Raw genomic sequence first — 13,103 nt, 5'->3', positions numbered from 1 at the left:
ACTCTGATCTATGTATATCTACATATAGATAGATAGATAGATAGATAGATAGATAGATAGATAGATAATTTTCCCCATTAGAATTGAAACCAGGTGTCTTGAATGCTAAATACTTGACCTCCCACAGAAATTAACTTTGACCAAAGAATTCTTTATATTGTGATTTTCTCCTAAAATGTTTAAAGTTAAAGCATAGTTTGAAAAGAAGATGCATATAGCATTGTCAGTGATTCAGACCTATACCATACATAATCTTAAATTATTTAGGAAAAGAAATGGTTTCTTTTTTCTTTTTTTTTTTTTTTAACTCTTATTGATTCTTTGTGGTTTTCACATCGTGAGTCTGATCCTGTGTTTTTCAGTGGGCTAAAGTCAGGACAAGCCAATCTCACAAGGAAAAACACTACTCGGGTTATTTATTTAAGGGTTCTATTTATTCTGTATTGCACTTTAAAGTAGTCAATCATGGTAGGAGGTCAAAGCGGCAGGAGCTTGAAGCTTTTCACATTGCAGTCCCAGGAAAGAGAGTAATGAACGCTCCCTAGTGCTTTGCTTTTTCTCCATTTTGTACAGTCCAGGATCTCCCATCCAAGGACCAGCCTCCTCTCCAGCCAACATGAGTCTTCTTATGTCAATTAACACAACCAAGACAGTCCTTCCCAGGCATGCAAAAGGCCTATCCCTCAGAGGATTCTGGATCCTGTCATATTGATAACACTAACATTCAGTAAAATTTGTATATTGTCCAGATTGACCATATACTCTCCAATAAAAGAATTATGAAATAGAAGTAGGGAGGCAGGGAAGCAGAAAAAATCCATTGTGTTCTTCTACAGAGGAAGAGAAAAATTCTACCTAGACAGAAAACAAAACAATTGTCATCAGTTATATATAATTGAAAAATGAGAAGGAAAACTATAAGCATGTGAAGTAGAATTCATGCTAATTAGAGGTTGATTGTAGTAATTCACAATGTATATAAATATTAAATATCAAATGATACTTAGTACAGTTTCTATTTGTTAGTATTTTTTTAGTAAAGGTAAGGTGGTGTTGTGGCTATAGTTCAATTGGTAGAGTCTAGCCAACCATGCATAAATCCCTATTTCTGTTCTCAGCACCATATAACTCAGGGGTGGGGGTGTAGGACGTTCTTAGTAACATAGTGAGCCCAAGGCCAGCCTAAGCTCTATGAGACCATGTCTAAAAACCAGTAGTTAAACTAGGAAAGAAATTGGGGGTGGTGAGACAAGATCTCACTGTATAGTTCCAGCTGGCCTGGAACTTGGTATGTAAATCAGGTTGGTAGGACACTCACTGATATCTGCCTGCCTCTAAGTCTGGAGGAAAGCTATATGCCATCATTCCCAGCTAAGGAAAAAAACTTCACTAAAGCAACAGGATGTTCCTTTAAACCACAGAGGACAATAGAAATAGAAATTAAAATTCTTAAGATAAAGATGATTATGCATGCTGAATCCTCATCTATCACAACCAATAGCCAATAGAGAAGGTTTCTGATAGATATAACGAAGAAACAAATGTTTCAGAGTATGATGTTGGCTAACTACCAGGAGAAATAGATCAAATGTTGAAAAGTAGGTTCTTTTCGGGAAAGGAACTAAAAGGATGAATCATCAAGTTTCATTAGTTTAGTAATTTCTAAGTTTTAATTGTTGCATTTTCACTGTTGGTTCTGCACTGATATTACTGATCTTGGCTATCTTCTTTGAAATATTTTAACTTTGCCAGCTTTTTAATGCTGAGAGAATTTGTGACGGAGTACATTTGCATTTCTTCACTGGGCATGCAGGTGACTGGGCAGAAAGCTCAGAAAGCTAGGGGCTTCCACTGACTCTAGACAATTGCACAATTGTCTGTCATCAGAAGTTCTGAAGATTCAGTCCTCCATGTCAAACGTGAGAGAGTCAGTTATCCTGAGTCACACATACTGAAAACAGAGTTATAATGGCAATGCAGGCAGAAATCGTTGCTATTGTATAACATTGGGAACAGCGACACTATAATTAAGAGATAATAAAAGGTTTTTTTTTTCTCCATAAGACAGTTGTCTCTTGTAAGAGAGAGAGAGAGAGAGAGACTCATTTAAGAAAAGATCAAAAAAAAAAAAAAAAAAGCAATTACTTTAAATGAAGGCTAAGGTCTCCCCTCCCCTTTCCAGTTTTTTGTGGAAACTGGGTAGATAAGAAGTGTTGGCTGTCCACCCAAGGCTAAGAGCTGTGCAGTGAAAGAAGCCACGGATGTGTGCAATAGTCCTTTGTCACATGACAGTTGAATTTGGTGGCGTTTCATGGATGCCCCTTTAACAGTCCTACATTCAAACCAAAGAAGTATGCTTTAGGTTAAGCTCCATTTTGATGGCTGTGTCTTTAATTTAAATCTACCCTTTTTGGCAATAAAGTTAGTGAAAGGAGGCCACCCACCATTCTCCTCAGAAGCAGTACTTTTGACAGGGAACAGTGGAACATAAACTGCCAATCTTTCAAGACCAAAAAAGTCTGGGTACAGAGTCTCTGACGTATTTCTTGCTGGCAGAGAAATGCAGGTTTTGCTGCTTCTAATTTTTAGAAGTTCTTCTATTTTTACTGTTTACCCTTTAGGTTTAGTTAACATTTAAGAGAAAGAAGAAAATAAGTTCTGTATCTCTGTTTTGGTAATTTAATGCATGTATTGAATTCTAAGTAATTAAAATTGAAATTAAAAATACTGTGTGGGAAATGCACAATGGTGTTCATAGGCTCTGAGTGCAAGAAGCGCTGGACCCAGTCCCTAGCACCACCAAAGACAACATAAACAGCAGCAGAGTAGTTCCGGGGCCTCAGGGCGTCAGATCCCTCCGCTCTGTCTGAAATTGTGGACAGGAACAGACACTGTAAGCTAACGCCATTTCCCTATTCCTTAAGCAGTCATTGTGTGCTGTTGCTACAACTGGGGCATTTTGAATGCTGCAGTACATCAGCATGGGTTTCTTTTTCCTTCTTTTGAACTTAATGGATAGAAGATCTCTTCTTCACATAGGTCCTAACAAACTCAACATAAGATTCTCTTTTCTTACTTTCTTTCCTCTTAAAGGAAGCACTTTGCACTTTCGCCTTTTCGTATTCAAGCTGCCAATGGCACTACTGTTGTGCTCTGGGGTTCTTAGTAAGAATAATAAGGCTTCCTTGAACAAAAGCACAGAAAACAAAACTATAAAACCAAGAGAGTAGATCAGAGATGGTCACTGAGGACCGAACTTTGTAAACAGAATGGTTATTTTGGACAGGTTGATGATAAAAAAAGACCCTGGGCTAACTTGATCGTAATGATTTGGGATTGTATTGCACTACTCAGAAAAGCATGCAATTTAAAACTTAAGAATGTCTAACTTCTAGAATTTTCTACTTAATATATTCTAATGGTTAACTGAGACCACAGAAGCAAAGCAACAGTGAAGGTTGGAATTAGTTCCCTAAAAAAAGTTAATTATGGTAGTAAAACTTTATGTTTGAAATTTAGAGTTTTACATAGCACCAAATTAAGAATTTGACCTTTGAAATGAGATAGGTCATTGATACATTTTTAAAATTTTCTGAGCACTAGATTTGTGCCAGTAATACTCTTGGAGAGGAAGGTAGGAAGAGTCAAATATATCTGAGTAGGTGTCATTTAACTGAGCAGAGCACTAAGTTGCAAAAGGAAAGTGATGAAATCTTTTGTGGTAGAGATTATGGATGACTATTCCAACAGAGAACAAATACAGCACAGAACCCTTAAACTGGAAATAATCAGCGAATCCTTTTGTATTTAGCACTGTGCTTGGCTCATAGATGGAACTAAGCTGTTATTCTGCTATAGAATATCATCATCCTAAGAGGGTTCTAGCTAGTAACGATGCATTAAGGAAATGACATAGCTGTGCAATGTAATCCTCTGCAGATGTTTGTTGAATGACATGATATATCATTGTACTTTTTATCATCATATTAGTGATAGCAGTTGTCCCTAGACTGCCAATCTGATATTTTATGTAGGGTGTTGTTACTCGTCTGTTACTATGTGTGTATGTGTGTGTGTGTGAGTGTGTGTTTTATTTTTGCCATTGATTCTGGACAAATACTTGTATGTATCCTGAAACAATTGTTAGTTAGATATACATTAATGCAATGGAGTATTTTAAAGTCATGGCTAAATTTAATTAATAAATATAAAAATGTTTGGAAAATAATGACAGATATGGAAAATATAACACTTGAACCACGTGATTACCACTCACGAATGGTCGTGAGTGAGGTATGATTGTGGGGATCTCCTCTCTGATTTAAGTTTGCTGCAGTCTTCTCCCCCTGTCTGCAGAACTCTGGTCCCCAAACTGCTGTGTACCGATGGGATGTTGTACACAGAACCTAGGAGATCCCCATGTACTGAGCTCCTCTCTGCATTACTGGTAATGCCCAGGACAAACATGTGCTATAGAAATAGCTGTTATACCGTGTTGTTTAGGAATTGAAAAATAAAGAAATTCTATATGTTAGGTGCAAATGCAACCCTAACTAGATGCAGGCCTAACTATAGGTACATGAAAGAGACTCCAGGTGAAGGATGCTCAGAGGAGGAATGTTAGAGTCTGAGAAGCTGAGAAATAGCAGGAGATTTCATCGTTCTTGGGAATTCATCTTAGGAATCTAGCATACAGCTGGGCATACAACAAACTCAAGTTTTTCTTTTGGAACTTTTTTTTTTTTTTTTGGTAGTGGTGGTGGAGAGGGGAAGATCAGTATCTGTAGTTAGTTGAAGCACAGGCAGGAAACCCAGAATACAAACGCTGGTTGAGCCATTCACAGCAAACAGATGAGGGATATAGGATGACGGATTAGTAGACAGTGTTTCAGCATCACTTTAGTGACTTGTTGCTCTTGAGGGATACACACTGGTCGCTCTTCTATGGAAAGGCAGGAAATACTTGAAAGCCCAGGAAGTTTGATAAATGCAAGACCCTTGGCCAGAATTATGGAAAGCTAAGCAGGACACATATGGTGGCATCACTTGGGGTGGAATCTGTGGCAGTGGGCCTGAGTTCAGGGGTGAGGGTTACCTGTCAGACGTTGCTGAAGTCTTAGAGAGCTCCTGAGTTTGAGAGAACCAGCCATGCTGTGTCCCTCTCCTTAAAGAACAGATCCTGTCTGGGGGCTGCTCATCCTTGCCACTCTGAATTCTTTTTATTGACCTGGAGCGACTTCTGCCTAGAGGCATTTTAAAGGTGCCAGGGAGCCTGGGGCAGCTTCACAATTACAATGGCCTGACTTGAATTGCTATTTGTAGAGATGCATGCTCAGCAGTAGCTTTGGCTGTGTCATTCCATGGGTCACAAGGTGTTTCTCAGTTTAAGGAAATTCCTTAAATCCTCCTTCCCCAATTATCAGTAGCCTGCAACTTCAGAGATAAGAGATTAGCTACACTTCATCTAGGCATTTAGCTCTTTGTAAGTTTTACAGAGTGCCTCTGCAAGACCTGATGGTAACTCATTGGTGTGCTTGCTTCAGTGTCTGTAGCTTTCCCTTAAGTGAAGTCACTGTGTCTCAGGAAGATTTTAAAGTCTACTAGAACAAGTTTTCCAGCATCTTCCCTCAGCCAGATCCACTTTATAAGTGTTCTGATAACTGTTTCTTAGAATCTGAAAGTCAGTTGTCCCTGCTGTTTGTCCCTTAATCAACCCTCACATAGCCTCATAATTGGTCAAGCTGTGTCAGTTCCTATAAACCTGGTTATTTTCTGATATTTTATTGCAGATCCAGCAGCATCTTTTTGTTTTTTGGGTTTTGTTTTTTTGGGGGGGTTTGGGTTTGGGTTTTCTGGGTTGTTTGTGGGTTTTTTTGTTTTGTTTTGTTTTGTTTTGTTTTGTTTTGTTTTGTTTTGAGACAGTTTCTCTGTGTAACAGCCATGGCTATCCTAGAATTCACTCTGAAGACCAGGCTGGCCTCGAACTCAGAGATCTACCTGCCTCGGCCTCTCAAGTGCTGGGATTAAAGCCCACCACCCCCCAGCCCAATAGCATCTTATTGGAGCAATTTCTATGTGTGTTTTTTTTTCTTAAATGACTTTTTTATTTTTTTTATTTTTTTTTTGGTGTTCTGAAGCTGAGTCTTAGACTATAACTTGTGATAACTTGAACTCTGTAGTTCCGTTCGAGATAGCCAAAACCTCATGGCAGTCCTCATGCCTCAGCTGCCTGAGTACTTGCTGGGATTATGGTCATAAACTACCATGTCCCACTGCCCTTTCCTCTCGGTGCATCCTATCTACCCAATTGATAGCAAAAGCACTCACTATACACAGAATTCTCCATAATATTAATTAATATCTTCTGGATCATATGTTGTATATCTGCCTATTTAGGACATTTTGACTTTTTAAATTGGGAATGGAGCAAATGTTATCTGAGCTGTAGATACCAAAACCCAGAAGTACTTTGTGGGGCTTCTATTCAAGTTTGAGCAGAGTGCTTGTTATCCTATGATAAATTTATGCAGGTATTAAATAATCAAAGGAAAATTAATCAGTAGAGTATTTGTCTCACATGCCCAGTGCTGGGGATTGAATCCCAGGAGACAGGAGAGAGGGAGACAGAGTAAAGAGAGAGTTTGTTATATCTGAGGGTATGTTATGTTATGTTTGTGTAAGGAAAGAGAATGTTGAAGTTTGAAGAATGAAGGGAGTAGACACTGTGCTGCAGAAGTGGGGAGAAGACTCCTGGATGAAATGACACTTGAGCAGAGCCCTAACTGAAGTGAAGGAGTAGGTCATGATGTTATCTTGGAAAGAAACGTTCTATCACATGATAGTATGAGCTTTGCTCTAACTAGATTTTTAAAAATCTCATGTTTCTACAATGAACATATCTGTTTTCCTGAATAAATAAATAAAAAGAATATGCCATTATTCTGATACTTCCCTCCCACCCCCTTTTTTAAAAACACCTAACTAATGTGCATACTCTGATTCCCATCCACATTGTTTTTCAAAGCCAGTCATTTACATTCATCCTGGACTTACAGCAGTGGCCACCCATGAAATCACCCCCTAAGTGGGAGCAGAGTGCTGCATATATGAGCTTAGTTTGAATGTACTCTGCTTATTAATACCTGGACAGAAGATTCTCCACCAGTTTGTTACTTCTACTAATCCCTTGATACCTCAATGTCAGGACAAGGCATAGGACTAAATGGATACAAATAATGTGCTAACAATATGTCATACTTTATATCCTCTCCCAGGGAAACTAAATGTGCTAAATGTCCTTTTTCCTTTAAAAAGTGGTCACACTCCCAAAGAATTTATTCTCGCTCCCCTAGCAGATAGAAATTAATTACCAATAGCTCCTTAATAGGGGTGGAGCCTCAAGAGGGCCTCCTCATCCATGCTAGAACTTTGACTGGACTGATCTTGAGCTGTTAGGAGTGTCACAGATGACAGCATTTCTCAGAATCCCTCTCATCCTCCTTCTCTTACATTCTTTCTGCCTACACATTGAAGATGTTCCCTGAGACTTGGCAGGGAAGGGTTTGAGGGGGAATGAGTTGGGGGATTGATAATGGTGTCTGAAATAGGCCTGGGCACTTAAAATCACTTCTTTATCCTCAGCACTTTGACTAGTTATGCATCTTTCCACCGACTGCAAAAAGAAGCTCCCTCTGACCGTGGTTGAGAGCAACAACTCACATTGATGAGTAGAAACACAAAAATTCAGAAGGAAGCTTGATGACATGACCATTGTCTTCTTACTTTGAAGAGTAGGTTTTACCATAGGGCCTATGACTCCCCAGTCATGGGCCTTTGGATAGTTTTACAGTATTAGCTGTAATTCCCTCCTGAATCAGGATGCAAATCAAATCAGAAAGTGGTCAGTTAATCTAATAGTTATGTCTTATTAATCCAGTAGGTCCATCTTGCTGGTAGTTTGGTATTGTAGCATGTAGAATCTAGCAGTTAAACCAGTGATGTCTTTTCTCCTCCAGGAGATTTCTGGTACCATGAAATCTCACTAGCAGGAAATTTCCTGATCTATTTGAGATTTATTTCTTTGGAATCTGCAACTAAAGTATATACACACATTTTTTAGGGGTAAAATGTGTCCCAAACTTATTCATATGCCTGGAACAACTAAATAACATTGTAAGTATGAAACTAGTGACATTTTTATATTACAGGTTTAAAACCAAAAATATTAAGTGGACAGTACTTATAGTAAGAGGAATTGTAGGCATCAAGTTGCTAATCAACTTCAGGTGCCTTCCTCTAGCTCGGAAGGCTTTGTGAGGCTGTCAGGGGCTTTGGGCTAAGATAGTCTTCTAGTCCTCTCCCTTCATGTTCTGTTCTCTGTCAGTCATGTAAGCATAGTCATGTCATATAAAAGAAGGAAATCTTTTTCTGGGAAAGCAATAGGTATAGGTTAGGCTGTCCCAGTTTTTCCTTTAATAAAATACAAGTAACTGAGCTGGCAAGACTATCCTTACCTTACAGAGAAAGAATATAAGGGTCAAATGATTTTTTAATATGTAAATTGTCTTGTGCTTCAAAGGACATCAATTTAGAAATATAATGTTACAATAGTAGTATTGTGTTTTTACCACCCTGTTATAAACCTGGGAATGACTAATACTATCATTTGCTTAATACTGTGTGACTCATCTCCCCCGGTAGCTTCTGTTATGCTCAGCTTGGACTCAGTTGCTTCCAGCTCTAATTGGAGAGTACCGGAGCTCTGCTCTGCTAATAAAGATGGTAGTCCTCATGCTTGAGGATGTTTTGTTAGGAATAAGTATGCATTGATCACCTGAACTTCCCTTATTGATTCCTGTATCTGTCATCTATGGCTTATCTAAATCTTTGCAAACCAATTGCAGAAAACAGATTCACCTGAACTGTCACCTGCCAGATAGGTGGTACCTGGAGTATCATCAGTAGGGAAATAAAGTAATTTTTAAAGATTTTTTTCCATGAAGCTAATGAAATTGGAAGAATCTTGTGCCATATTTCTGCTGCTGGTTGGCCTGGCAGAGCCTACATTGTTAACGTTCAGACAATGTGAACAGACTCTTCCTGTTTAATGTTGGTATGGCATACTGACCTCTACCCTCAAAGGAAAAGAGAGGTTTGTCATTTTACACAGACAAATAGCATGTTTTCAAGACAGCTTTGAGAAATGCTGGTGTTTTAAATGAGGAAATAGGTAATGTGAATATTTTATTTTTGCCTACTGTGCTTTTCTGATTTAAAGTTGAAGAAACAGATGATGAGGGAACTCAGTGAGGAATGGTTCAAAATGGGACATGATTGTGTAGTCTTTGCATTGCTTAGGGATGTGGTATGCCTTCTCTACAAAAGTGCACAGTCCAGATACACATTTCCCTTTGTTATGAAGACCCTTGCACTTCTTAGGTGTGCAGTGTGCCTGTCCTACAGATGTGCACAGTCCAGATACACGTTCCACCTTTTTATGAAGGCTCTTGCATTGCTTAGGGATCTGGTTTACCTTTTCTACAGAAGTGCATAGCCCCAGATACACATTCCACCTTTTTATGAAGGCTCTTGCATTGCTTAGAGATGTGGTGTACCTTCTCTACAGAAGTGCACAGCCCCAGATACACATTTCCCTTTGCTATGGAGACTCGTGGTAAATTAAGGCAGAACGTTATTCACAGCATGTTATAGTTCCAAATAAGGTCCTTCAGTGTGGAATGTAACAACTGGTTTGTGATATTGAAGAGCTAGTGAAAGTTTCACTGTAGACCATCTCTAGAGCCACTGCTGACTTTCCGTTTGCAGAAAATTTTATCTGTGTGTATGGAAGTTATAGAAGAAGAATCACAGGATCTTGTTGGTCTTTTTCAGTTTTATTTTAACCTGCAGAGAGGGCAATAAACAATACCCCTGCCAGGACTGATAGTTAAGGGGTATGTCCAAATGCAATTATATAGGCTATTATATAAATATCTCTGCGATTATTTGAGGCAGTGTTTTTCCTGAGAGTCCCCTCTTGCTGAATCAGCTTGTAAATAATCTAATCACCCTTCTGTCTCATAGCAATCCAAGACACTTTGCCCTAGATCCAGTTTAACCTGCCTTGGTCTAAGCACACAGCAGAGTGAAAGTGCCCAGTGATTGGGGGGGGGGGACACATGCTTTGAGTTCTATGGGGATCTCAGATTTAACACCAGCAAAATGTGGATTGCATCCACGGCTCCCTTATAGAGTTTATGTTTTAGCTCATACATGTGGAATATGTGAATGGTTGCTATATGGTATATTCACAGTAAATATTAGCTGCTGCTCTTATTACTATGACCATAATGTTTATACTATTGATGTTTATGTTATTCTCTAGAAATGTTGAAGAGAGCATACACAAGGATATGCCTCTATTCTAAGATTGTAGCCTTGATCAGGGATGCATTTGAAGGCCGCAGTTTCAGAGAGACTAAAGATCGCACATAAATCCCCTGCCCTCCAGTCTCACTACCTCCTTCCCAGCTCCTCCTTCCTCCGATGTCCATACCATGTTTATTGATCTGAATTGCCCATTGAAATAGCTTTGGAATCTTCAAGTGAACAACCTATTAGACAGCTTTCTTAACTTTTCAGAACGGCACTAATAATTATAGTTATAGAGGTGTTGGTATGGGTTAAAGATCATTATTTACCTGAAAGGTTGGTGTAGATCAGTTAGAACAGATATGTACAAGGCTAGCCTCGCAGCCATAGCAGCCATAGCAGCCATAGCAGGACTTGGGTAGTCTCTTCCCCTTTCTTCCTCCATTTCTTTATTTTAATATACTTCAGACCTCTGTGCTCTGGCCCTTTTCTCCTGCCTGTACTACTGTAAATGCCTCCCAACTGATTGCCTTGTTCTACTTTCTCTTACCCTATCTTTACCCTCATATATTCTATATTCTGCTCCAACTGAATTCTTCCTAGGTAAAAAAAGCTCATGGATAAATGTCTTTTAAAAGAAAGAACTAGAAACTCTATTTTTCACTATATGTTGACTTATAGATTGTGAACTTTCCTGTTATAAAACTTTTGAAAGTGATAGAGCAAATATTTTTAAACACCCTTTAAATAAAATGGATGGCTCTGTAACAATCAAAGGGAAATCCAGTGAGGTTCAGAACAACAGTGAGTCCAGGTCCCAAGACATGAGCTCATCAGCCTCACCCAAGCCTCTAGTCAGTATTGGACTAGAGATGGAGGAGGAGTGGTTGGGATACTGGAGTTAGAACCACATAGCAGGTAGCAACAAAGGACAATGACATGGAGAATATGACAGAGCAGCTGAAAAACCCTTAGAAGGAAGGAAGGTCAAACAAGGTGACATGTATCTATATCCCCAGCTCCGGGATGGTAGAGGTAGATGGATCCCTGGAGGTCACTGGCCAAACAATCTAACCAGTAATATTTTAAGCTAAACTAATAAATACTGCTGTTATATAGGTTGGAGGCAGATGCCTGGAATTAATCCTTCCTTGCAAGGCTCTCGTATTTACAGGAAATAATTCAACTGAACTACCCTTGGTGGACTTGGAAGAATGGGAGCTAAAAACTGCTGTGTAAGCATGATCTTGGCATTAAATTGTATCTTTTTGTTGTTTTGTAAAGCACTCTCACCCTAGATAATAGGGTGTTTATTCAAATATTTATCTATTTGACACCCTACTTTCACTCAAATGTTGGGGTTCCCATAGAGTCACAGTCTTTCCCCTCATCGCTCCCATTGTATTTATTACGTAACTGTATTGGCAGTACTTCACCCAGCTGTATGTACTCGATAGCACATGAACTTGAGAGTCAGTCCCCATGCATCCGACAGTTGTTGTTCTGAGGAGCAGTGCTCCTCATTCCTGGTGTCAAGTTGAGCCTCACTTCATGCAGTCTCACTAGCAATGTTATGGAGATGGTAGAGGTGGAAATCAGAGGGCCTCCCTGCGGTTCTCCTTTTTCCAGTTCACTTACTTACACCCACAGGCCCCTGAGAGATGGAGGGGATAATAGCGCCTTACTCCTAGCATTGTGGTGAGCAGCCTTACTGCAAACTGGCTGTAGTCGATGAACATTTGCTTGTTAGGAGTATTGCAAATTGCTTTATTTAAGTCTTAAACAACTCGATTATAATTGACTAGACTATGCCAATTATAATCATAAATGACTATATTTATAGCCATAAAGGTCCAGATTAAGTCTTCCACTTCTGTGAAAAATGGAAAAGTAGCAAATGCCATAAAGGTAATTGGCAATGGTCCTCAGGGGCGGGGTTCAGGTTGATTTTTCACATGAGCTGCTCTTCAGAATCTGTTTCCGATAGATGTACTATGGCAATGATAAAGAACCTTTACTTGGCTTCTTAGACATAGTTCTACTTTATGGAAGAAAAATAGATTTGTGGATCTTTGCATTGAAGTTATCTCAAGATCTCATACACTAATCTTAGAGCCCCAGGGAAAGCTTTTCAACACTAGGACCTATATAAACATCTCATAGGAAACAGGCTTTCCTCTGCTTCTCTCCAGTGGTTAGCCAGGGCTTTCCTTATCCAAGGTTATGCAAATTACCCACACAGTTTAATGTATGGGCTAAAGTCCTCAGGGATTGTGTGAATTTTCAGGGAGGGGTCATTTTTGAGATAGTGTGAATTCTAGACAGGGCCATGCTACTTCAGAGTCCACTTCACATCAGGTGACACAGCCCATGGTCACTCCTGTGTGCATGAGTCTCATATGGGCAGGATCAGAATTTATCATCTGCCATGACTTACCTACTAAATTCTCCTTCATGTTAGTCTCTCTCTTTTTTTTTTTTAACAAAGGAAATTGTAATGTACCTTTTTATTAAAACAAATTTTTCAGCACATACCTTCAAACTTCACCTAGTCGAAACAGAAGGATGGTATTTTCTCTTTCCCCTCGAAACCTGCAGAGCGGATGTTTTGAGGACTTTCTTGCCAGGTGGCTGTCTCAGCGTGCTGCTGGCAGGAACACTTGGACTCTGTAGGTGGACAGGTACCTGGATCCCAAGCCAAGAGTCCCGAGAACTCAGCTCAAAGAGATTTG

At 39.4% G+C, this 13,103-nt stretch overlaps 1 protein-coding gene across 3 annotated transcripts in view; it reads left to right on the top strand.

Annotated features, from left to right (window-relative positions):
* Psd3 (pleckstrin and Sec7 domain containing 3) overlaps nt 1-13,103 on the top strand; it is a 288,299-nt gene that overhangs the window by 212,486 nt on the left and 62,710 nt on the right. The gene's annotated exons all lie outside the window — the stretch shown is intronic.

Source organism: Onychomys torridus, chromosome 17, assembly GCF_903995425.1.
Source record: "Onychomys torridus chromosome 17, mOncTor1.1, whole genome shotgun sequence".
Lineage (NCBI taxonomy): Eukaryota > Metazoa > Chordata > Mammalia > Rodentia > Cricetidae > Onychomys > Onychomys torridus.
Note: the sequence above shows the minus strand (reverse complement) of the source record. Positions and strands in the feature narration are given on the sequence as shown.